The sequence below is a fragment of the Phoenix dactylifera genome, chromosome 1 (assembly GCF_051530095.1).
Source record: "Phoenix dactylifera cultivar Ajwa chromosome 1, Ajwa_hap1_PhDact_Kaust_v1.1, whole genome shotgun sequence".
Classification (NCBI taxonomy): Eukaryota; Viridiplantae; Streptophyta; class Magnoliopsida; order Arecales; family Arecaceae; genus Phoenix; species Phoenix dactylifera.
The window spans coordinates 3,572,921-3,596,560 of record NC_143190.1 but is presented as its reverse complement, the minus strand read 5'-3'; the positions used below and the strand labels follow the sequence as shown (position 1 = coordinate 3,596,560).

Here is a 23,640-nt window from a genome sequence, read left to right as displayed (position 1 = left end):
AGAAACTATTTGGAAAGTTCGGAAGATAATGTCTTTTAATTTTTGAGTGAGAGACTTGGGCCGAGCGTAGTCCAATATACTAAAATAAAACAGAGTGCAAACGGTGACATTTCTGATTTCACCACCCCCGGGCCTCTTGATTCTTACTAAGGCAGAATTCATTCATGATATCTTTTAATGATTGTCAAAACTCACATATGCAAGTAATTAATATTTTAATAGATCCTTATTGAATTTGATTTAACTCTAAGACAGAATTTCCCAACATGCTGAATGGAACCTCGGGGCATAATAGCGATGGGATTGGGAGGTAATAAAAAACAATACAATTAAAACACAACAGAATCAACAACTCTCCCACCTCATGTAAACCTGTTAGGAAATAAATAATGCTGCAACAATAGAGCAATAAAAACGTTGGATAATTGTTTACTGTTAGTAAATGCGCTCCTCCATGTTCGGTATCGTATGGATGACTAATTACAGAGGGAAAAGACGAGAATACTATGGCAAGTTGCACTATCTATTCGGCAATCCATTTCCTATCAGATATGGCACTATCTAAACGTCTAGGAAATGGCCCAAGTCCAACGATCACTGACCCCATCAATCGCACCATCCCCCTTTGACATGTTGGATAAGAAATACAGGAGCAAAACGCATCGAAGCTGATCTTGCAAATTGAATCACTCCAAAATACTTTCATTAATCTATTGCTGTTCCAATATTAATTATTTACATGAACTAAGAGAAACTATTGGGAAACTCTAGAGAAGATACATCCATGTATTTTTTTTTATTTTTATGACCGAAAGACTTGGGTTGAGTCTAATCCAATTTATTAAATTAAAATAAAGTACAAACGGTTAGGCCCCTTGTTTCTTAGGTAGAATTCACTCATGAATTTTTTTATAAATTGACTAAACTCATGTATGTAAGTGATTAATATTTTAATAGATAACTTAAAGAATTAGATGGAATTACCCATATATATATATATATATATATATATATATATATATATATATATATATATATATATATAAACATCTTCCGTGTGTTACCTTCTATCATATATGGAACGTCGGGTCCCTGTTGCTTACAAACAGGTGCTCTGGCCAAGCCGAATAATATTGGATTTAGTATCCTCTGTACAGGATTATTAAGTTGGTCACGAGGAAAAATTTCATCGTGCATCAAGATTTTGGATAACCTTCGCAACAAAGTATGCTCCATTTGACGATTAGATTGCACTAATCCCAGAAGCCCATGGAGGAAGTTTCTCAGAACTTGAATTCTCTGTAAGTCAAGTTGCAATAGCTCACGTACTTAAATCAGTTGAAGTATGAAAGTGGAATTGGTGTTGTGTGGGAGGATGCAGAGAAGCATATAAGACGGTCAGTTTGGTGTTTCCAGATAATTTCCACGGACGTAGCGGTGGTTTTCCACTTCTACCAGCTATTTCTCAGCAGACCTTTCGGGACTTCCATCGAAGGACACTGTCAAGTTAGGCAAATGGATAACTTTCAAGGTTGTCTGCATCAGCAGTCCAAACACTTGGAAGACGCAAGTAGGGATGTTCACACGGATGATTTTTCTTAGCTCATAATTACCATGCGCCTTACACGCATCCAAAATTTATTTCTACATGGTGAAGATATGTACATGTTCTGAAAATGGATACAAGTGTGTCAGGTTGGATTAGGATTTGGCTTAGTCTGGAAATGCATATATTAATTGTTGGAGTTTTAATTTATGAAAAGATTTAAATTTTAAAAATAAAAAATCAATCATATTTCATATTTATCAGTTGCTTCAAAAGTTTTAAAACTTTTTGTATTTTTAGTCTAGCATCAGATTTGTGAAAGCAAGAATGAAAATCCTGTATCCTTGGTTGACAACCGTGCGCCATACTCACTGAACCTGCATCCTCGGTGTTTTTTTGGCCTGCACCTCTTTTGATGCATCAATCTTTTAATCTTAGCTGATCTAGATGTGATGTAACACATCCCATCAGGTGACGATTACAAAGGTGATAGGATGTACCTTGAAGAATCTGATAGAGGCAAGATTCAAACTTATCCAATGGATAGAAACCATGGAGGCTCTAGTGAAGGTAAGATCAATTACCGTGCTTGCCTAGCAGTCCATTGATAAAGTAGATATGATTGAGCAGGTTGCTCCCTAGCATATAGTTTTGGCATGACTACATATGAAGATGAGGTGATGGTATCCTCGAAGGTAGTTGCCCCTTGCCCTCGAAATAAGAGTAGGCTACATTGCAAGCTGGTTGAACTGTTGTTCTTCATTCACTAGTACTTAAAGATATCTAACTTTGGCAAAAGCGACTGGAGTTAACATGATTCCATCGACTTCTCTCTTAGCTACCATTTGCAAAAATCAAGTTAGTTGAGGCCCATCTCGGGCTTGTATATTGGCCTAATATTGACCAAAGCCTTATTGACTGTCTATTTGATATGATTTGCTCTTGCATTAACCTGCAGGACCTCCTTGTCTCAGCCTATAGATTCCAAAAGCTCCATAAGAAAATTTTCGGGCTCTTCCCCCTGATGAGCCTAACTCGGATTCTTCATATACTACAATACTTCCCAGTAAAATGGACTCATCTTCCATGAAGATAGGATCGATTTCTTCTTCTACAGGATATACTAGAATGTACTGTGATTTGGTGCATCAGCTTCCTTCTTTTTCAGAGCGAGACTCCCCAGGAAAGGTCATGTTTAATTAGTTCAAAGTAAGCATGGAAACAGATCTTTCAATCCATTCCACTATCGAAGCCGAAGATGCTGCATAACGATCCAAAAGTGGTCTTAGTATAGAGGCCGCTTTCTATGCCGTTGCTTCCTTAACTTCCTTCCATAGTGGTATAGTGGCAATTACATGATTATGTCACTAGAACTAATATGACAATGACTACGTATGGCTTCACTAATACTAGGGTTCCACTAATACATAGGGTTACACAATTAAGTCGGACCCATCTTGGATTCTAAGAACGACAATGATGACTCGATTGCACTAGGTCCTCCTGATTTTCCATTGCATAAGTCTAATGTGGCGGTTGTTGCAGCTACGGTTGTTGCTGCTGTTGGTTAGTGACCATCTACTATAAATTCTAGGGCAGCGGCGGTCAGCGATTGAACCTGCTGCATGAGCAGACTAAACTATTCACTGGTGGTCGACGGGTCAGGCTGTGGCTCTTGCTGGGGAGCCCTCCGAGAGCTCTATAAAAAGCCATTAGACTCCATGACTGCATCCTATTGGGCAATTGCAGTCGCTACCTAGGTTTTCTTAACTTCATAGCTGTGTGTCGTCCACTTGATCGATCAGACCTCCAAAGATAGAATCATAACCCTTCCACTAGCCCCAATCTATTGCCGCTAGGAACTAGTCCAACCTAGGCACTGAGTTGGTGGGGATCGCAAAGATCTCAGCTCGTTTGTCGTCCAGATCAGAGAAATCAGATGAGATCGTTGCATGTCTCCACGGTAATGTTCCAGTGGTTGTTGCACTCGATCAATGGTGATCCCGATGTCGAACACTCACGAGTCGGTATTGTATGATGGAGGAACGGCTTCATGCGATGCTCTGACGTAGGCTCCAACCTGAAACGGTAAAAATAAAGAAGTCCACACACTGGAGCATATTCGATGGGGATCCTTCGATGCCCAAGTCAGACACAACTCAAAAAGAATGGGAGGAGGCCTGAGATGGGAGAGAGGAAGCACAAGAGAGTCGAAAGAGAGCTTGTACGGAGGGTCTTCATAAATGCAATACATAGATAAGGATCGAAGCCCGCCGCCAAGTAATTTGGAGCTATATATATGCTAGTTGATGAGGCAATAAGTTTTTATTGGTTAGTTTGTTTCATCAGCATGGATCAATTCGGAGATAAATGATCCTAAATAGGTTGGTTTTGAATGAAAATAAATTTTTGCCTAGATTTCTTTTCCAGGCTATGAAAATCCATGAGGATCGTAGAGTCTGTCCCTGGCCTTTCAGGGAAAGGGTCCATCCAAATCCTGCCGCAGATTAGAACTCTTGCAATACATAAAGATGATGAATTTTTATTGATTGGTTTGTCTTATCAGCATGAATCAATTGTAAAATAAATGATTTTTAATTGGTTGGTTTTTTGAAAATAAATTTTTGTCCAGATTCTTTTTCCTAGGCTGTGAAAATTTTTGAGGATCTAATAATTGTCTGTCTTTTTTTCGTACAGTCAGTCCCCTGAAAGGTCCATCCAAATCCTGCCGCATATTCGAACCCTTGTAATGGTTATCCAGTTAGTGGATGGCTTAGAAATTTTTCAGATGACGTCGTTCACTCGCAGGCTTGCGCGCAGTACCATCTGAGAATAAAATGCCGTCGGCTTGCCCGTAACCTCTCTCTCTCTCTGTCTTTGTCTGCTGGCCAAATTTTTCCATGCTATAAGGACCCGCTGAGAGACGTCATGAAGATAACGCATGAAATTTTTCAAACGATGACGACAATAGTCTCCAATGCTATTGGGACACCTCCGGCTCAGAGGCATTATGGAAGACGACGCATGGCACTTTTCCAACAATGACAGGCAGTTTAGTCTCCAACCGCGTAGTGATCCCCTTCTCGGCAAGATAGCTCATATGTGAAAGCAGTAGAGTATCGCGTACTGCTCGCGCCGTGAGCTTACAGAATAACTTGACATTTATATACATAGAAAAGCCTCCTACGTACTTTAATGTAACATTAAATTCCGTTGCACTTGCGTAGACGGGAAAGCATACAAGTTGGATGATCAAGGATGATACTTGAGATCTGGGCGCGGAATGTATTTGCAGAAATTTTCTATTAGGAAGAGCATTTTTCAATGGTTGGGTTAAAAATTCTATTAAATTCATATGTTGGGCCAGTACAATGAACATGATCAAAAATATCCAAAAATAGTTTTGGAGCGAGTTGGCCTAAATTTTATAAGAAAAAAAAACTCAGTAGGTCTAGTCTGGCCTCTAATTCTGTAATTTTGCTGATTGTAATGATCCAACCCATAAATTTAATAGGATTTTCAGTCTACTCATTCAGACAGGTCCTTCCATGTGGTGCCGACTTTTGAGGTACATGCGAGGACACCATGGTCAGGCTCTGTTCATGGAAAACATCAACGTGAGTTAATTAGCATCAGATACCTGTGACTTATGAATGGGAGGATGCTGAGCTGTGGAGATGGATGGGTCATGAATTATTAACTTGCTAGTTATTTACTAAGGCTCATAATGGATCACTACATGATTTGTTCAAGAGCAAATTTGCATATATGACATCAAGAGTATCACGAGCTTTCCTTTCTTTTGCGAGAACACGGTGATTATTACTTAAGTTTGAGCTCGAAATGTATACATGACCTAACATGGTATTTCGTACAAGTATGTTACATACGGCACTCAATATTTTTTCTAAATTATTTTACAGTTTACTAAATATACTATGAAATATACTCGTTATGATATTTTTTTTAATAATTTGAGACTTTTCAATACCTCAAGCAGAAACACAAATTTAATTATTCTAAAGCCCAAAGAAAGGTCTGCAGTCCTCAATAGCTTACTCCCTGGGAGGCGTTCCCTGCTTTGGTTCTGTTCTATAGATATTAACAAAAATAAAATATAAAGATATAGATTATGTATTTTAAATATAAAGTATGGAATAAGAGAATATTTCTTACCAAATATGTTACACACAGAAATAGTTGCAGTATATGTAACAAGAAATAGTGGTTAAATTTTAATAAGTTAGAAAGTGAATTGAGCATACAAAAAATTTTAGACTCATGAATTAGGTATAGGTAAAAAAAAAATCAAGATTCAGATTTTAAGGTCTACCTCAAGATTGTGTATAGTGTTTTTTTCTTTTTTGGGCTAAAATCTCTTATCTCACACACACACACACACACACACACACACACACACACACACACATATATATATATATATATATATGCACTTAATATTCCAATCCTTATTAAAATAAAAGAAGGAGAAAAGGAAAGAAAGAGTGGAAGAAAAAGTTAGTTATGGAGGTTATTAATATCTAAGAATCATGCTTATCTAAGAGTCTGATTTTATTCAAAATCATTTATTATTGTTTTTATGATCGACATTATATCATAAAGAATAATTCAACTAGTAACATTCCAAAAATTGTTCCTATGACATTTCAAACTTTCACTTTTTCATATATTTTAAACTTTTAAAATATTTACTTATGCAATTATTGTAAAGAAAATGTATGTCATATCCATTTCCTCAAAAAAGGTATAATGTAAAGTGTGAAGCCGACCCTCTGTAAATGGCATTTAAGTTACTACATAAAATAAAAGCACAAAAAGTTTTATATGAATGAACTATGAAATATTCAATAATTTGAGAAGTACATTATATTATATAAAAATCATTCAAATAATAAAGCAAAGATACCATGCATGGAAGTCTGATTTATGAAAACAAATAAAGTTAGTAGTAAAGAATATATAGTTAGATACTAAAAATATCCGTAGTATGTTGGGTCAATTATTTTATGATTTTCTAGATTTTTTTGAATTTTTATAAGCAGCATTTTTTCATAATTTTTTATTTATAATATCCACAAGAAAGTCCAATCAGTTTTAACCACTGAAACAAAAACAGAGCAGGAAAGCTTAAATGGAATTTTTGTTGATGATTTAGTTAAAACAATTTTAGTTGGTCCATTGATATAACATATTTGGATAACTTAAATATATTTAGATAATTTTTACATATTTATATGATTTATAATCCATCTATTTTTTTTTGAATTTAGCATGTAAAAAATTTGAATTTTGTGCATACAAATTTGAATTATGTGGCTTATTTGAATTTGATTTAATATGCTTCGTTTATTTTTTTTGTGCATATATGCGATTTTTTATACAAATTTTTCTTTGTAACATACATAACTTCACAAAATGTCACGCTTTTTTTTTGTAGAAAATTTCTTTTTTAACATGTCCTAAAATGTCTCTATTTTTTTGAATTGCGGAGAGGGGTTGAGTTTTCTCTTTCTTTTCCATTTAATTGGTATATAGAGATAACGTTATAACGAGGCAATAGAATCCTCTGAGTAGGTTGTAGAAAATTCTTGATTACAACTAAGCCATGTGTCAGATTTATATTTGTCGTTTGATCAACTATATCGAGTGCATCTAGAAGATCAAGTAAGTTGGTTTCGAATGAAGATAAACTTGGCTCTTCTTGACTTTGTCCTTAGGTTGGCAATCGTCCACTCTAAGTTGAACAGGTTTGAAACCATCCTAATCCTCTCTCTTTTTTTTTCTTTTTCTTTCTTTTTTCTTTTTTTTTTCTTAGCAAAAGGAAAGAGTGGGGTGAGGAGAACCTCACCCGCGTAGCAACCCCCATTGGGTCCTCTCCCTGCTGGAGAATATTTAATGCGGGTAGAACCTTTTTTACTCATACCCTCCCCACCCGTGGTAGAGCCCCACCAGCATGGCAGCCCTGCTCTCGTGTGAGTAGTGACACTAGCACCACCTAAGTAAACGGCAGATCAGATAGCGACTCTACCGGACAAATCAAGCAGGGAGCATCCGGTCCTCATATTTAATCGATGTCCGCACATTTCGAACTTGAGCCATTCCGGTGGAATCAAAATCCCATTCCCACAGTGCTACCATCTCGGTGGTGCCTTCCTAATCATCTGGTGGACTAGAAGTGTTGTCCTGATGATCCTAATAACTAGTGCATGACTTTAATTTTATCATAGTCTTGCATACTTGCTTTGGAAGGTAATGCATGGGAGATTTTTCAACAATGACGACATTTGAATAATCTCCGGCAACGTTTTGTTCCCGTCGCCTGCATCCCAAGACTCCTTCAACAGAGTCACGAGAAAATTGGGAGGGCATGCGAGACTTATCCCTGGAAGACTTTTCCACACTTGACCTGCTTTTTGCCCGAAAGAACTTAACGAAGTCATCATTAAAAAAGATGACTACATGGCAGGGGAATAGAAAAACTCGTTCATTCATAAATGCAGCATTGCTAAATTCAGTTGTACCTACCGACAAGCACAAGCTCGCGAACAAGGTTTTTTTTTTTTTTTTTTGTCCTGATGATCCTAACCAGCATGGTTAGCCACGTAAGTGGCCACCCAATCTGCGCGCAGCTCCGACAGCTTCTCTAAACACATGCTTCACCTGGATATTCCTTTCGTCCCTCATCATCATTCAGATATCGCGAAGCAAAAAATGGTCACCAGCAGCGACCCTCAGATCTCTCTGGATCTAGGTGATGACCGTAGCCGAGTCACCCTTCAAGATGACCGACCCAACTGAGAGCACACACTGAGCATATCGAAGGCCCGCCCAGGCTGCCCTTAGCTCTGCACCAGAAATCGTGCAGTCAAATAATTGACAGCCTCCCACTGCCACGACCCTGAAGTTCGGATCCCTAATGATGAAATCCGCTCCACCGTTAGCGCCTCCATCCAGCACCGACCCATAAAAATTGACCTTGAGGAAACTACGGGGTAGGGGCATCCAGGTGAAAAACATCATACGAGGAGCTGCAGAGGCAGAATGGGAACCCCAGATATCCCAAGCTGTCCAAGGTCCTTCTAAGGAGGAAGCATGACTAATCTTTGCCGCCTGCGCCGAGGCACTCTCTGCCACAAGCCTTGGCGACTTGCTGTGCTCACCGAAGGTTTGAGCATTTCTTGCCAGCCATACCTGGAATGCTATGCAAGTCGTCCTAACCGCCTCCTGGCGTGTCAGTGGGTTGCCCGACCACCTACGAATGGTCCATAAGAATTGATCCCCCTTAGACTAACTCTTCCGCAGCAGCACCGCTGCACTCCACGCCGCCCTAGCTCATGTGCACTGAAACAGTACGTGGTCCACCGACTCATCGGCACCGCATGCCCCACACTCAAGGGGTAGCCTCAGTCCCCGTCCGCTGAGTACTGCTCTCGTCGGAAGCCGATCCCGGACGACATTCCATAAGAACAGTGTAACCCTCGAGTGGAGACCTAGGCGTCAGACCCAGGCACACTCCGGACCTAGCTCATGATCAGGCCGGAGCACTCGGAAGAGCTCTCCCACCCTAACGCCGGTACTACATGACGTGCTCCACACCTGAGTATCAGGACCACATACCTCGGAATCGGAAGAGACGGGACCCTCTCAGTTAGGTGTGTCCCAAATATTTGACCCAACCTAGCCTCATCCACAGCAGCCTTGCCAAGGTCAAGGAGGTCGCAAACCTGCAGTCCTCCACTACCTCAATATCAACCGTAGTCAACCAGAGTCTCCAAGGGAGGGCACCCACCCATGGGTCGCCAACCACATCGATACTCCGCCCATCACCTGTCAACCATATAGTATTCTCCATAACTGTTGGTAGAAATCTTGCGATCTCTCGCCACATGAATGAGCAACGATTTGTACTGTGGATCACCCCTACATTACCCGTCCGGCCATATCTGGCAGCCATGGTCTGACTCCAAAACCCCTGCAGCTCTAGCGTGAATTGAGCTGCATGTCGGGCAAACAACGCCTCGCGCCTCTCCAAAAGAGACAGCACACCAAGGCTTTCCTTACTCAACGGTAGGCAGATACTCTCCCATGCCACTAAATGCACCCCATGACCCCCTCCATACAACCCCCATAGGAAGCTTCGAAGTAGTCTCTCGATCCTCATCAGCACCATTTTCGGAACCACCGTGTTTGCCATTAGGTAGACAAGCATGGAACCTAGCACTGATCTAATCAGCGTCAATCTACCCATCATAGAGAGCGAAGACACCCTCCAGCACTCCAGTCTACTCTGAATCTTCTGCACCAGACCGGTGCACTCGGCTACCCGCAGCCTCCTACCCGTAATGGATACTCCCAGGTAGCTCCAGGTCCCATCCTATACCAGCATCTCCAGTATTCCCCGAATCTTCTGTCTGACCCTATACTCCATGCTAGGGCTGAAGGAGATGGTTGACTTCTGGAGGTTTACCTTCTGCCCTGACACTGCGTAGTACTTCGCTAATATTCTTCTAAGCACTCGTGCATCCGCTGCCAGCGCATTGACTAGGAGAAGACAATTATCTGCGAACAATAAGTATGATATAGGTCAAGACCCTGGGTCTAACTGGGTCGGGTCACGAGTCGACCCAACCCATTTGTAGCCTTATTTCTACTTAATAGGTACATAAAAATAGAGATAGATATTGAAATATTTAATCAAAAAAAAATGTATATAAAAATAATAGAAATAATGAAAGAAAAATTCTAACTTATTGCTAATGTATCTTCTTAAGTTTGAAGACTCCAAATAAAATTCTTACTATTTGGACCGTTTTTTTTTAAAATTTTTTTTTTTCATGCAGTCTTCATATTTTCCTTTTTTTTGTTTGGTTTTCTCTACAAATTTCTTTCAATTTTTACGAAATTTTGGTGAAAGCACTAACCCACTCTCTTTTTTCCGTTTAATAGGTACGGAGACATAGAGATTATTATTTTATCTTAATTATTAAATTAATAGCTTTCTACATACACAAAATAAAATAAATTAACTTTTAATGTTATCGGGGTTGTTGGAATCAGCAGTCCAAACACTTGGAACACGCAATTAGGGATGTTGGCACGGATGATTTTTCATTAGCTCATAGCCACTGATCGAATCATGTACCTGGGACTTCCAACAAAGGACACGGTCAAGATAGGCAAAAACGCTTCCTCCTCAGCCTACCCTCCCTCATCGCCCTATAAATACTCTTACTGCCCATCCCGCAACCCCACACAATCCTCAACCAGAGAGCCATCTTCCTGGGTATCAAAATGGCCTCCTCGACCTCCCTCACTATACTCTCCTCTTCTTCCCCTTCCTCCTCCTCACCCTCTCCCACGCCGCCACCTTCAACGTCGTCAACCAATGTTCCTACACCGTGTGGGCTGCATGGGCAGCCACCGGCAACGTCGGCGGCGGCCAGCAGCTCGACCAAGGCCAGACCTGGACGGTCACCGTCAACGCCGGCACCACCGGTGGCCGCATCTGGGCCCGTACTGGCTGCTCCTTCGATGCCAACGGCAACGGGAACTGCCAGAGCGGCGACTGCGGCAAGCTCGCGCGCCTGCACCTCCTACGGCTCCGCACCCAACACCCTCGCGGAATTCGCCCTAAACCAGTTCCAGAACCTCGACTTCAACGACATCTCCCTCGTTCAGGGCTTCAACGTGCCCATGGACTTCCGCTCCACCTCGTCGGACTGCAGCCAAGATATCCAATGCACCGCCGACGTCGTTGGGCAGTGCCCCAGCGAGCTTAAAGTGCCCGGCGGCTGTGATGACCCATGCACCATCTTCAACGCTCCTCAGTACTGCTGCCCTAACGGCTCCAGCTGCGAGCCAACCACCTATTCCGAGTTCTTTAAGAGGCTGTGCCGGAATGCGTTTAGCTACCCAGATGATTATGTGAACACCAGCTTCACCTGCCCCGGTGGGAGCAACTACCAGGTTACCTTCTGCCCTTGAGGCTTTGAGAGCATGGTGATCCATGCATGACGCTGTTTCGAGTATGTGATAGCTTTGGAATAAGGTGTTTGTAACCAAATTTACGAGCCATTAAACTGGCCTGTGATGCATGCAGCATTATTGGAATTATAGAAATAATTGTTCACTGTTAGTAAATGCACTTCTCCATCTTCAATATCTTATGGATGACTACAAAAATAAGAAAATGGTAGAGCAAGTTGCTCTATTCGGCAATACATTTTCTCTCCAGTATGGCACTAGCGTAATATCTGGTAAATGGACCCACTCCAGCGATCACTGACCCCATCAATTGCACCATCCCCTTTTGACCTGTGGAACAAGAAATCCTGGAGTTAACGCCTAGAAGTTGATCTAACAAAGTGAATCACAACAAAATTCTTTCACTCGTCAACTGCTGTTGTATTATAAGTATTTATACGAACAGAGAGAAACCATTTGGAAAGTCCGGAAGATGATGTTTTTTAATTTTTGAGTGAGAGGCTTGGGCCGAGCGTAGTCCAATATACTAAAATAAAACAGAGTGCAAACGGTGACATTTCACCACCCCCCAGCACCTTGATTAATTCTTACTAAGGCAGAATTCATTCATTATATTTTTTTAATGATTGTCTAAACTCATATATGCAAGTAATTAATATTTTAGTAGATCCTTGTTGAATTTGATTTAACTCTAGGACAGAATTTTCCAACATGCTGAATGGAACCTCGGGGCATAATAGTGATGGGATTGGGAGGTAATAACAAACAACGCAATTAAAACACAACAGAATCAACAACTCTCCCACCTTGTATAAACATGTTAAGAAACAAATAACTAGAGCTAATCCATTTAATATATATATCATAGATATTCACAAATACCTAGCTGATCAAATTATCAAAAACACAAAAGCAACACTAAATTTTACGCCGAAAATTAAACCTCCCCAATGTGGAGAGTATAAACCACGGGACCGTAGTCCACCCAAAAACTTTCACTATTAACCAAGAATGGGTATTACAATCTGTTCTCTCTAGCTAAAACTAGAGATATATATCACTACATAATTTCAAGAATAATATTCTTGGCAAACATCAACAATAAGAGAGAAAAAAATGAGAAGATCTCACATGAACAGTAGTTACATTTTTGCAGAATCTCTTTATGCTGGAAGATTGAAAATAGCAATCACATCGTATAAATTGAAGAACCACGTGTTTGAGCCTACTGTCAAAATTTTAACTCAATCGGACCTCGGATTGCCTTCCAATCGTCGTTTGATCAAAACTGCGCATAGTGAACTAATTCTACTCCTTCTCCGCTGCCGCCTTCTTTTTTTTTACGAAGACTCCTCACGCTGTCTGCCTTCTCAACATAAAAACTGTCCTAATGGGCCTCACATTTTGGGATGGGCTAAAAATAACATTTTAGCCCAACTAACATGGGCTAAAAATAATTAATTGAGCCCACATTTGTTGGGCTAAGTCTTCTCCAATATAGGAGGGACAACCCAACAAATCTCACCCTCCCAACTATGTGGAGGGATTCACCATCCCAGTGATCAATCGACATGTCTGTCCTATGTCTATTGTTAACCTGAATTAGCATACAATAAACAACACCTAAGTCCACAAAAAAGATTATTTCTTGCTTGTTATATATAAATTCTTTAATATCACAGTTGATTTTGGAAGCTAACCATCTTCTCTTGGAAGGTGACTCAGCGACAATGATTGATAGGATAAATTGACATAGCCGACATTTGGATGGATTATGCATCTTCACACAACTTAACGGGCCTACCTGGGACTTCTAACAAAGGACACGGTCAACTTAAGCAAATGGAAAACGTTCTGGGTTGTTGGAATCACCAGTCCAAACACGCAAGTAGGGATGTTGAAACGAATGATTTTTTATTAGCTCATAACCACTGATCGAATCATGTGCCTTACATTTGTCCATCACTTATTGCCTCATGATGAAGATATGTACACGTACTGCAAATGGCTACAGGAGTGTCAGTGCCAGCCGCCTGTGGTTCCCACTTAAAGTCAAGTCCATCGTATCTTTTCGTTTTCTCGGTAGACAATTCCATCCTATCTTTGAACATCGCCAACCACGCTGGCTACGTTGGACAAAGAAAACAAAAAAAACAAAACGCTTCCTCCTCAGCCTACCCTCCCCCACCGCCCTATAAATACTCTTACTGCCCATCCCACAACCCCACACAATCCTCAACCAGAGAGCCATCTTCCTGGGTATCAAAATGGCCTCTTCGACCTCCCTTACTCTCTTCTTCTTCCCTTTCCTCCTCCTCACCCTCTCCCACGCCGCCACCTTCGACGTCGTCAACCAATGTTCCTACACCGTGTGGGCTGCATGGGCAGCCACCGGCAACGTCGGCGACGGCCGGAAGCTCGACAAAGGCCAGACCTGGAATTTCACCGTTAAAGCCGGCACCGCTGGTGGCCGCATCTGGGCCCGTACTGGCTGCTCCTTCAGTGCCAACGGCAACGGGAAGTGCGAGACCGGCGACTGCGGCAAGCTCGCCTGCACCTCCTACGGCTCCCCGCCCAACACCCTCGCGGAATTCGCCCTCAACCAGAAGTCCCCACCTTACTACACCAACCGCGACTTCAACGACATCTCCCTCGTTCAGGGTTTCAACGTGCCCATGGACTTCCGCTCCACCTCGTCGAGCTGCAGCATGGATATCCAATGCACCGCCGACGTCGTTGGGAAGTGCCCCAGCAAGCTCAAAGTAACCGGCGGCTGCGATGACCCATGCACCATCTTCAAGACTGCTCAGTACTGCTGCCCGTCCGGCTCAAGCTGCGATCCAACTACCTATTCCAAGTTCTTTAAGAGCCTGTGCCCGAATGCGTATAGCTACCCGGATGATTATAACAACACCCAATTCTCCTGCCCCGGTGGGACCAACTATAAGGTCACCTTCTGCCCTTGAGGCTTTGAGAGCTTGGTGATCCATGCATGCATGACGCTGTTTGGAGTATGTGATAGCTTTGGAATAAGGTGGTTGTAACCAGATTTACAGCCCATTTCACAGGCCTGTAATGCAGCAGTAATAGAGTAATAAAAACGTTGCATAATTGTTTGCTGTTAGTAAATGCGCTCCTCCATGTTCGATATCGTATAGATGACTAATTACAAAGGAAAAAGAAGAGAATACTGTGGCAACTTTCACTATCTATTCGGCAATCCATTTCCTATCAGATATGGCACTGGCTAACTCCAACGATCACTGACCCCATCAATCGCACCATCCCCTAGCCTTTTGACATGTTGGATAAGAAATACAGGAGCAAAATGCATCGAAGCTGATCTTGCAAATTGAATCACTACAAAATTCTTTCATTAATCTGTTGCTGTTCTATTATTAATTATTTACATGAACTAAGAGAAACTATTCGGAAACTCTAGAAGATACATCCATGTATTTTATTTTATTTTTTATGACTGAAAGACTTGGCTTGAGTCTAATCCAATTTTATTGAATTAAAATATAGTACAAACGGTCAGTCAAGGTTACATTAACCAATAGGGGTGAAATTTAACCACCCACAGGTCCCTTGTTTCTTAGGTAGAATTCATTCATGAAATTTTTTATGATTGGCTAAACTCATGTATGTAAGTGATTAATATTTTAATAGATAACTTAAAGAATTAGATGGAATTTCTCTACATGCTACATTGAACCTCGCTCGGAGCACAATAGTTATCCATGTATATATATATATATAACATCTTCCGTGTGTCACCTTCTATCAGATATAGTACGTCGGCATCCCTGTTGCTTACAAACAGGTGCTCTAGCCCAGCCGAATAATATTAAATTTAGTGTCCTCGGTACAGGATTATTAATAAGTTCGTCCCAAGGAAAAATTTCATCGTGTACCAAGATTTTGGATAACCTTCGCAACAAAGTCCACTCGATTTGACGATTAGATTGGACTAACTCCCAGAAGCCTGGCCATGGAGGAAGTTTCTGATCAGAACTTGAATTCTCTTTAAGTCAAGTTGCAATAGGTTACGTACTCAAATCAATTTAGATTAAAGTATGCAGGTGGAATTGGTGTTATGTGGGAGGATGCAGAGAGGCCCCTATTGGTGTTATCTTGCAATAGGTCCAGCTTCACTGGACCGGGGCCCAAGCCCTATTCATTGAGGGAACCACCTTAACGGTCCCTCGAATAAGAACGAGGGCATAAGAGAAGCCGTAGACTTTCTCTTGTCCCCTCTCACACCTGCCTCTCTCTCTCTCTCTCTCTCTCTCACTCACTCACTGTCCCACTCCCACGCACTCTCTCTATCTAAATTTCACACGCTAGCTCTCTCTCTCTCTCTCTCTCCTATGCTCTTTCTCTCTTACTCTCTTCTTCTTCTCCTCCTTTTCTTTCTTTTTCTCTCTTTATATCTCACAGCTAGCCCCAGAGGTGATTGAATCGGCATCCAAAATATTCCCAAAGTACATAAAACTCTATTGTCCGTTGGAGTAAAGAAAGACAGCCATCATAAGACGTCTAAATAGGTCTAGGCCGAAAATATATAATTATCAATCTGATAATAACTGCAAAACACTTGCCAATGAACGTGTGTACTAGAGAATAAATAGCATCAATTATCAAAATCATTGGGAGTGGAATCCAGACACAGTGGCAACTGTCAAAGTGGACAATTATTATCTATTAGTATAAGTAAGTGAAAACTATACCTTATATAGATCCCTTCGACAATTCAAATCAAGAATTATAATTTATCTTAGTTCTTAATCTATCAGTAGTTTCTACTCTAGGAGTAGCTGTAACTTAAAATCTCTACTACTGCAGTCCAATGCTACGCCTCTATTTCTATTGGGATATATTTCTTTCAAGAAGTAATGTGACGGTGGTGAAAGTCTTTGAAGGTCCAGACACCTAGTTCCTTGCTACTCTTTGTCCTAGATCTCTTCAATTATCATCATGTCGGCTGATTCGACGTCGTTTGCATGCCATGCACCCACCATAACTTTGCCACCCAACTTGTGTGGACAAGTTCTCTAGCATGCCCGTTTCGTAGGTAGTGCGAGGGTGACTACACGGTGACAAATAGGTGAAACATTGACAAATTGTGATTATAGCTACCTAAGAGGTTAAGTGTTGATTTAAAGGCTAATCGTACGTGTTCTATATCATTCTTGTTACTAAGAAAAGTCATCAGCCTAATATAGGGGGTAAAGACCTAAGCAGTATCAGTGGTTATCAAGAAGTCAGGATGTCAGCAATGGAGATAAATAGTTCAAAAACTAAAATTGACTTTAGCAAATTTCAAGGGAAAGTGATCAAAATGGTGTTAATTAATCGAAGATCTCAGGTGTCAGTGTTAGAGAGAGACAATTGTTTAGATCCAGAGAAGGGACCTTTTCTGTGTTCAATGATCAACATTTTCATTTTCATCCCTTCTGCTAATTTTGTTATTTCTTTTTATCCTCTAGCTTTTATCCTTCATCCTCAATAGCATAGCGCTGTAGCTATGGCTTCCATCTCTAGGAAGGCAGCATCAAATAGCGGAAGTCCCTATAGATTAAGATGAGACATCGGAACGTACTACCATTTATCCTTTTTGGTTGGAACATCCAAGATACGCCGACGCATCTATGAAATCCAACTATTAATTGTTCCCCCTCTCCCACACTAAGGGCGGTCAGGCCTTATCCCAGCATCGTGGAAATAGAACCTGAGCGAGGAATGGTTAGGAAGGGAACGGAGGAGTTTGAGAGGTCAAGACATGTCGAGAAGGGGAGTGGTTGTGACTCAAACTGCACTAACTCGCCAACTTGGATGCAAGGCAAGTTGCTGCACTATAAAAAAAATTAAACATTAGTGACGCTTTTTACTGCCTATACCTGTGCTTATTAGCATCATTAGTTTTATTAGGGACGTTCTATAAAACGTCACAAAAGCGTTGACTATATGAGCGTTAAAAAAAAAATTGTAATTGCCGACGCTTACAAGCGTCCGCTAATAGCAACGCTTAATCGCTTCGCTAGTTAGCCACGCTACAAAGCATCGCTAATATTTTTTATAACAATGCTTTAAAGCGTCGTTATAATTATTTTTTTGGAAAAATATTTAAAATTTTTTTAAAACTCTGTATGTATATATATGCTAAAATAATCTCTAAATATGCCCCTTATAATATCTTCTCATACAAGATTTCTTTCTGTGTTACTGGATCCAAAACTAGAGGTGTGTTCTAAATAGGAGGGTTGATTACATGGAGTCGGCAATATGGACTCTCCATGAAATATCCATTCAGTGTAACCCTTTAGAAAACTATTGTACACAAATGTTCTTCAATAGTTTTTGGAGTGAGAGAAGAACTATTTACACATTTTCGATATGGATATAAAATCTTTTCTTTTATGTTAGATTTCTCATAAGCAAATTTAATAAAATTCTGAACTCCATCCAAATATTCGGCACCGGATCTCGACTTATTTATCCTATTTTTATCCATTCTATTAGAATATTGTTTAAACTGCAACTTATCTAAAAAAGATAAATAAAATTAGGGTATAAAGAAGGATGGCGTAAAATTTATTCAATAAAAAGATCAAAGAAGTGGATGCTAATGAACACGTGGCCGGAGAAAGATACATTGTTCAACCAAACATATGGATTCAAGTGTATACTTAAAAATTATACAAAAGAAGTGTTCTTTAATGGTAGTCAAAGATGTTTAGAATTCGTAATTAAATAGGTGCACTTGAGACAACTAGTTGTTGGGGATTTAAAAACATAAGAAAAACTAATGCCATTTTTACCGAATATAACTGCATTTAGGAAGAAAATAAGGAACTCTAATGGGTTGATACTTTGACTTAAAAGTTAGACAAGGTTCTATTATAATTTTGGGTTCAGGTTGGGTCTTTGGCATGAAAGAACATTTGATATTCTTTCGCCTGTGGGACCGTCCGATGGGGATGAGCATGTTGAGATTGGGGCGGATGGGGAAACAGAGTCGAAACTGAAGAGAGCCGTTAAGGCCAATATGCATGATTAATCAGAGTAGCACAACAATCAAAAAAAAAAAAAAAAACATAAGATAAGATAAGATAAGAAAAAGTGAATCATTAATCAACACAATGGAACCTCATTCTCTAATGGTGTTTGAATAAGCTAATCAGAGGCTCGAATCAATAATGGTATCAAGACTACAAAATCCACAAGAAATAAAAAATGAACTGCAGATATTTAATTCTTTTGGAAAATAAAATATAAGAAAGAAAAGAAGAACAACAGTCATCTTAGTACTGAAAACAAGAAAGCTCTCTGATAAAAAAGTTGGCATTGAACAAATTATGGATTCAAGAAACTGAGCAAACTAAATCTTCGGTTCATTGAACCAAATCAACAGAAAGGGACCAAAGGGTACAGCACAAATCCGAAAAGGAGAGCAAGGAACATTAAGAAGCATGAGCTGAACAACTCCCCAAGCTTCTCCGGGACAAAATCCTCGGTGCTCGGCCCTTGACATGAGGCCTTCACCAAAAATATCACCAAGGAGGTCAGTTGGTCGGTCGGCACCAGAGAGAAAGGAAGAGGAGAAAGATATCTGCAACGGATGGAGACGGAGCTCGATAGGAGGATTGGGGTTGGTCGGTCGGCGCCGGAGAGAAGAAAAAGAAAGTTAGGACTAGTGGGAAATGAGGGCTAGTGGGTCGCGTATTAGGGTTCTTTAATGGGGTGTTAGCCTCCAACGATGCTCATAAGCGTCGTCTTAGGTCCTTGCCTTCTGACGATACTTAGAAATGTCGTCTTAGGTCCTAGGCTTCCGACGATGCTTATAAGTGTTTTCTTAGATTAGTGTTTAGGCGGAGTTCAGTGGAAGTTAGTATTAAGAAAGTGTCTAGTGTGTAGAATTCTAACAAAGCTTTTAAGCGTCGTTTGCTCCTTTTCCTCATTCTATTTTTTTGGCCTCCAACGATACTTATAAATGTCGTCTTACAATTTAATTTCAACGATGCTAATTAGTGATGTCATAGTTTCATCCCTGCAGACACTACTTAAAAGTGTCGACAAATTTTGACGCCGAAGACAAAATTACCGACGCTTCTACCTAACATGAACATGTATATGTCGGCATTCTTCCCTTTTTCTGGAGTGCTGCATCTCAACCTAATGCTGCAACTTGAGTCATTGTAGCCCGACATTTTGTAGCGCTCCAAAACCTTTGAGTGGCCTAGTGGCAGAAAACTATGAGCCCCCCAAAAAAAATAGTTATACTGTAAAAATATTCACACATATGTTGAACTATTTGATTACAAAGAACATGTATTATAATCTCTAAGATATTTTTTATTGGAAAAAGGTTCTATATATTCATGCTTATACAAAATAATAAATCTCCTGCTACACTTTGGGAATTCACATGCATTTGCCATTAGTCCAATGATCTCCCTTGATGGCAACACGAGAAAATATATAGTTTTAATACTTTAAGGGGTTCAACAAAATTACAAAATTATCAAACCATTATTATTAGGGAACTTTTTTCTTAAAACAAGTTTAAATTTATTAGATCACCAAAAATAATCATTAATAAAAATTAAACTTAAATGAGCTTTTTATACCCGTTGCACGTGTTGAAAATGCCAATCTTAGAGACGCCGATGTACCGCGAGGACATTACCCTTCATTTCTCCGCTCCTCCCGCCCCAGCCGCCCGTGGTCCCCACCTAAAGTCAAGTCCATCCCATCTTTGACTATTACAAACTGCACCTGCTGCACTGGTTAATTAATATAAAAAAAAGTGTTACCCTAAAAAATGATCCGGCCTTATCAGTTGGATCCAGAAAGATTCAAGGAGTAACGGATGCAACCATTCTTTGCTCCAAGATATCTGTACAATATTGAGGAATAGAGAAGCCTTTCAGAACAAGCATATTTTTCGAGAAACCAATAGAGCTGCAAATTGAGTGGCTGCTTATATGGCCAGTAGTACTATATAGGTTGGAGATAGAAGTTATTTTGGGCACTCCGAAGCATTTTACTTTATGACTTTATTAGATGTACGGTATAAAAACTCCTACCGCCCGCCCCCAGCACCCCACACAATCCTCAACCAGAAAGCCATCTTCCTGGGTATCAAAATGGCCTCCTCGACCTCCCTCACTCTCCTCTTCTTTCCCTTCCTCCTCCTCACCCTCTCCCACGCCGCCACCTTCGACGTCGTCAATCAATGTTCCTACACCGTGTGGGCTGCATGGGCAGACACCAGTAACCTCGGCGGCGGCCAGCAGCTCAGCAAGGGCCAGACCTGGACGGTCACCGTCAATCCGGGCACCCCCCGTGCCCGCATCTGGGCCCGGACTGGCTGCTCCTTCGATGCCAACGGCAACGGGAAGTGCCAGACCGGCGACTGCGGCAAGCTCGCCTGCACCTCCTACGGCTCCCCACCCAACACCCTCGCAGAATTCGCCCTCAACCAGAACTCCCCACCTTACTACACCAACCTCGATTTCATCGACATCTCCCTCGTTCAGGGCTTCAACGTGCCCATGGACTTCCGCTCCACCTCGTCGGACTGCAGCCAAGATATCCAATGCACCGCCGACGTCGTTGGGCAGTGCCCCAGCGACCTCAAAGTAGCCGGCGGCTGCGACGACCCATGCACCATCTTCAAGACTGCTCAATACTGCTGCCCTTCCGGCTCCAGCTGCGAGCCAACCACCTATTCCAAGTTCTTTAAGAGCCTGTGCCCGAAAGCGTACAGCTACCCGAAAGATGATGCAACCAGCACCTTCACCTGCCCCGGTGGGACCAACTACCAGGTCACCTTCTGCCCTTGAGGCTTTGAGAGCTTGGTGATCCATGCATGACGCTGTTTGGAGTATGTGATAGCTTTGGAATAAGGTGATTGTAACCAGATTTACAGCCCATTTCACAGGCCTGTAATTCAGCAGTAATAGAGTAATAAAAACGTTGGATAATTGTTTACTGTTAGTAAATGCGCTCCTCCATGTTCGATATCGTATAGATGACTAATTACAAAGGAAAAAGAAGAGAATACTGTGGCAAGTTGCACTATCTATTCCGCAGTCCATTTCCTATCAGATATGGCACTGGCTGACTCCAACGATCACTGACCCCATCAATCGCACCATCCCTTTTTGACATGTTGGATAAGAAATTGAATCACTACAAAATTCTTTCATTAATCTATTGCTGTTCTAATATTAATTATTTACATGAACTAAGAGAAACTATTTGGAAACTCTAGAAGATAAATCCATGTATTTTATTTTTTATTTTTTATGAAAGACTTGGGTTGAGTCTAACCCAATTTATTAAATTAAAATAAAGTAGAAATGGTCAGGCCCCTTGTTTGTTAGGTAGAATTCACTCATGAAATTTTTTATGATTGACCGAACTCATGTATGTAAGTGATTAATATTTTAATAGATAACTTAAAAAATTAGATGGAATTATCCATATATATACATATATAAAAACATCTTCCGTGTGTTACCTTCTATCATATATAGTATGTCGGAGTCCCTGTTGCTTACAAACAGGTTCTCCGGCCAAGCAGAATAATATTGGATTTAGTATCCTCGGTACAGGATATTAACCTTCGCAACAAGATTTTGGATAACCTTCGCAACAAAGTCCGCTCCATTTGACGATTAGATTGGACTAACTCCCAGAAACCCGTGGAGGAAGTTTCCCAGAACTTGAATTCTCTGTAAGTCAAGTTGCAATAGGTTACGTACTTAAATCAGTTTAGATTGAAGTATGCAAGTAAAATTGGTGTTATGTGGGAGGATGCAGAGAAGCGTATGAGGCGGCTAGTTTGGTGTTTCCAGATAATTTCGAAGGACGTAGCGGTGGTTAATTTTCCACTTCTACCAGCTATTTCTCAGCAGGCCTGCCCGGAAATTCGATCCATCGAAGGACACGATCAAGTTAGGCAAATGGAGAACTTTCAAGGTTGCCTGCATCAGCAGTCCAAACACTTTGAAGACGCAAGTAGGGATGTTCACACGGATGATTTTTCTTAGCTCATAACTACCGATTGAATGATGCGCCTTACATGCATCCAAAATTTATTTCTACGTGATGAAGATATGTATATGTTCTAAAAATGGCTACAAGTGTGTCAGGTTGGATTAGGATTTGGCTTAGTCCAGAAATGCATATATTAATTGTTGGAGTTTTAATTTATGAAAAGATTTAAATTTTAAAAATAAAAATCAATCTTATTTCCTTAACTTCCTTCCATAGTGGTATAATGGCAATTACACGATCATGTCGCTAGAACCAATATGACAATGACTATATAAGGCTTCACTAATACTAGGTTCCACTAATACGTGGGGTTACACAATTAAGTCGGATCCATCTTGGACTCTAAAGACGAGAATGATGACTTGATTGCACTAGGTCCTCCTGATTTCCCATTGCACAAGTCTGATATAGTGGTTGTTGCGGCTATGGTTGCTGCTGCTGTTGGTTAGCGACCATCTACTGTAGGTTCTGGGCAGCTGTAGTCAGTAATTGAACCTGCTGCATGAGCAGACAAAACTGTTCATCGATGATTGACGGGTCAAGCTGTGGCTTCTGCTGAGGAGGAGCCCTCCGAGAGCCCTATAAAGAGCCATTAGATTCCAGGGTCGCATCCTATTGGGTGATGCGGTTGCTGCCTAGGTTTTCTTAACTTCATAGCTGTGTGTCGTCCGCTTGATCGATCAGGCATCCAAAGATAGGATCAGAATCCTTCCTCTAGCTCCATTTTTTTGCCGCTAGAAACTATTCTGACCTAGGCACTGAGTTGGTGGGAATCGCAGAGATCTCAGCTCGTTTGTCATCCAGATCGAAGAAATCAGATAGGATCGTTGCATGTCTCCACGGTAATATTCCAATGGCTGTTGCACTCAATCAATGTTGATCCCGATGTTGAACACATACGAGTCAGTATTGGATGGTGGAGGAACGGCTTCAAGCGGTGCTCTGACACAGGCTCCGACTTGAAACAACAAGAATAAAGAAGTCCACACACTGGAGCATATTCGATAGGGATCCTCCAA

At 41.0% G+C, this 23,640-nt stretch overlaps 3 pseudogenes across 1 annotated transcript; all 3 read left to right on the top strand.

Annotated features, from left to right (window-relative positions):
- The first annotated feature begins 10,822 nt into the window (after positions 1-10,822).
- Positions 10,823-11,707, top strand: LOC120104068 (protein P21 pseudogene; annotated as a pseudogene).
- A 2,051-nt stretch (positions 11,708-13,758) lies between these two features.
- LOC103709831 (protein P21 pseudogene) lies at positions 13,759-14,680 on the top strand (annotated as a pseudogene). Its single transcript, XR_015975981.2, has one exon. The product of XR_015975981.2 is annotated as a protein P21 pseudogene (transcript).
- Positions 14,681-20,645: 5,965 nt separating this feature from the next.
- LOC103709834 (thaumatin-like protein 1 pseudogene) lies at positions 20,646-21,561 on the top strand (annotated as a pseudogene).
- The last annotated feature ends 2,079 nt before the right edge of the window (positions 21,562-23,640 follow it).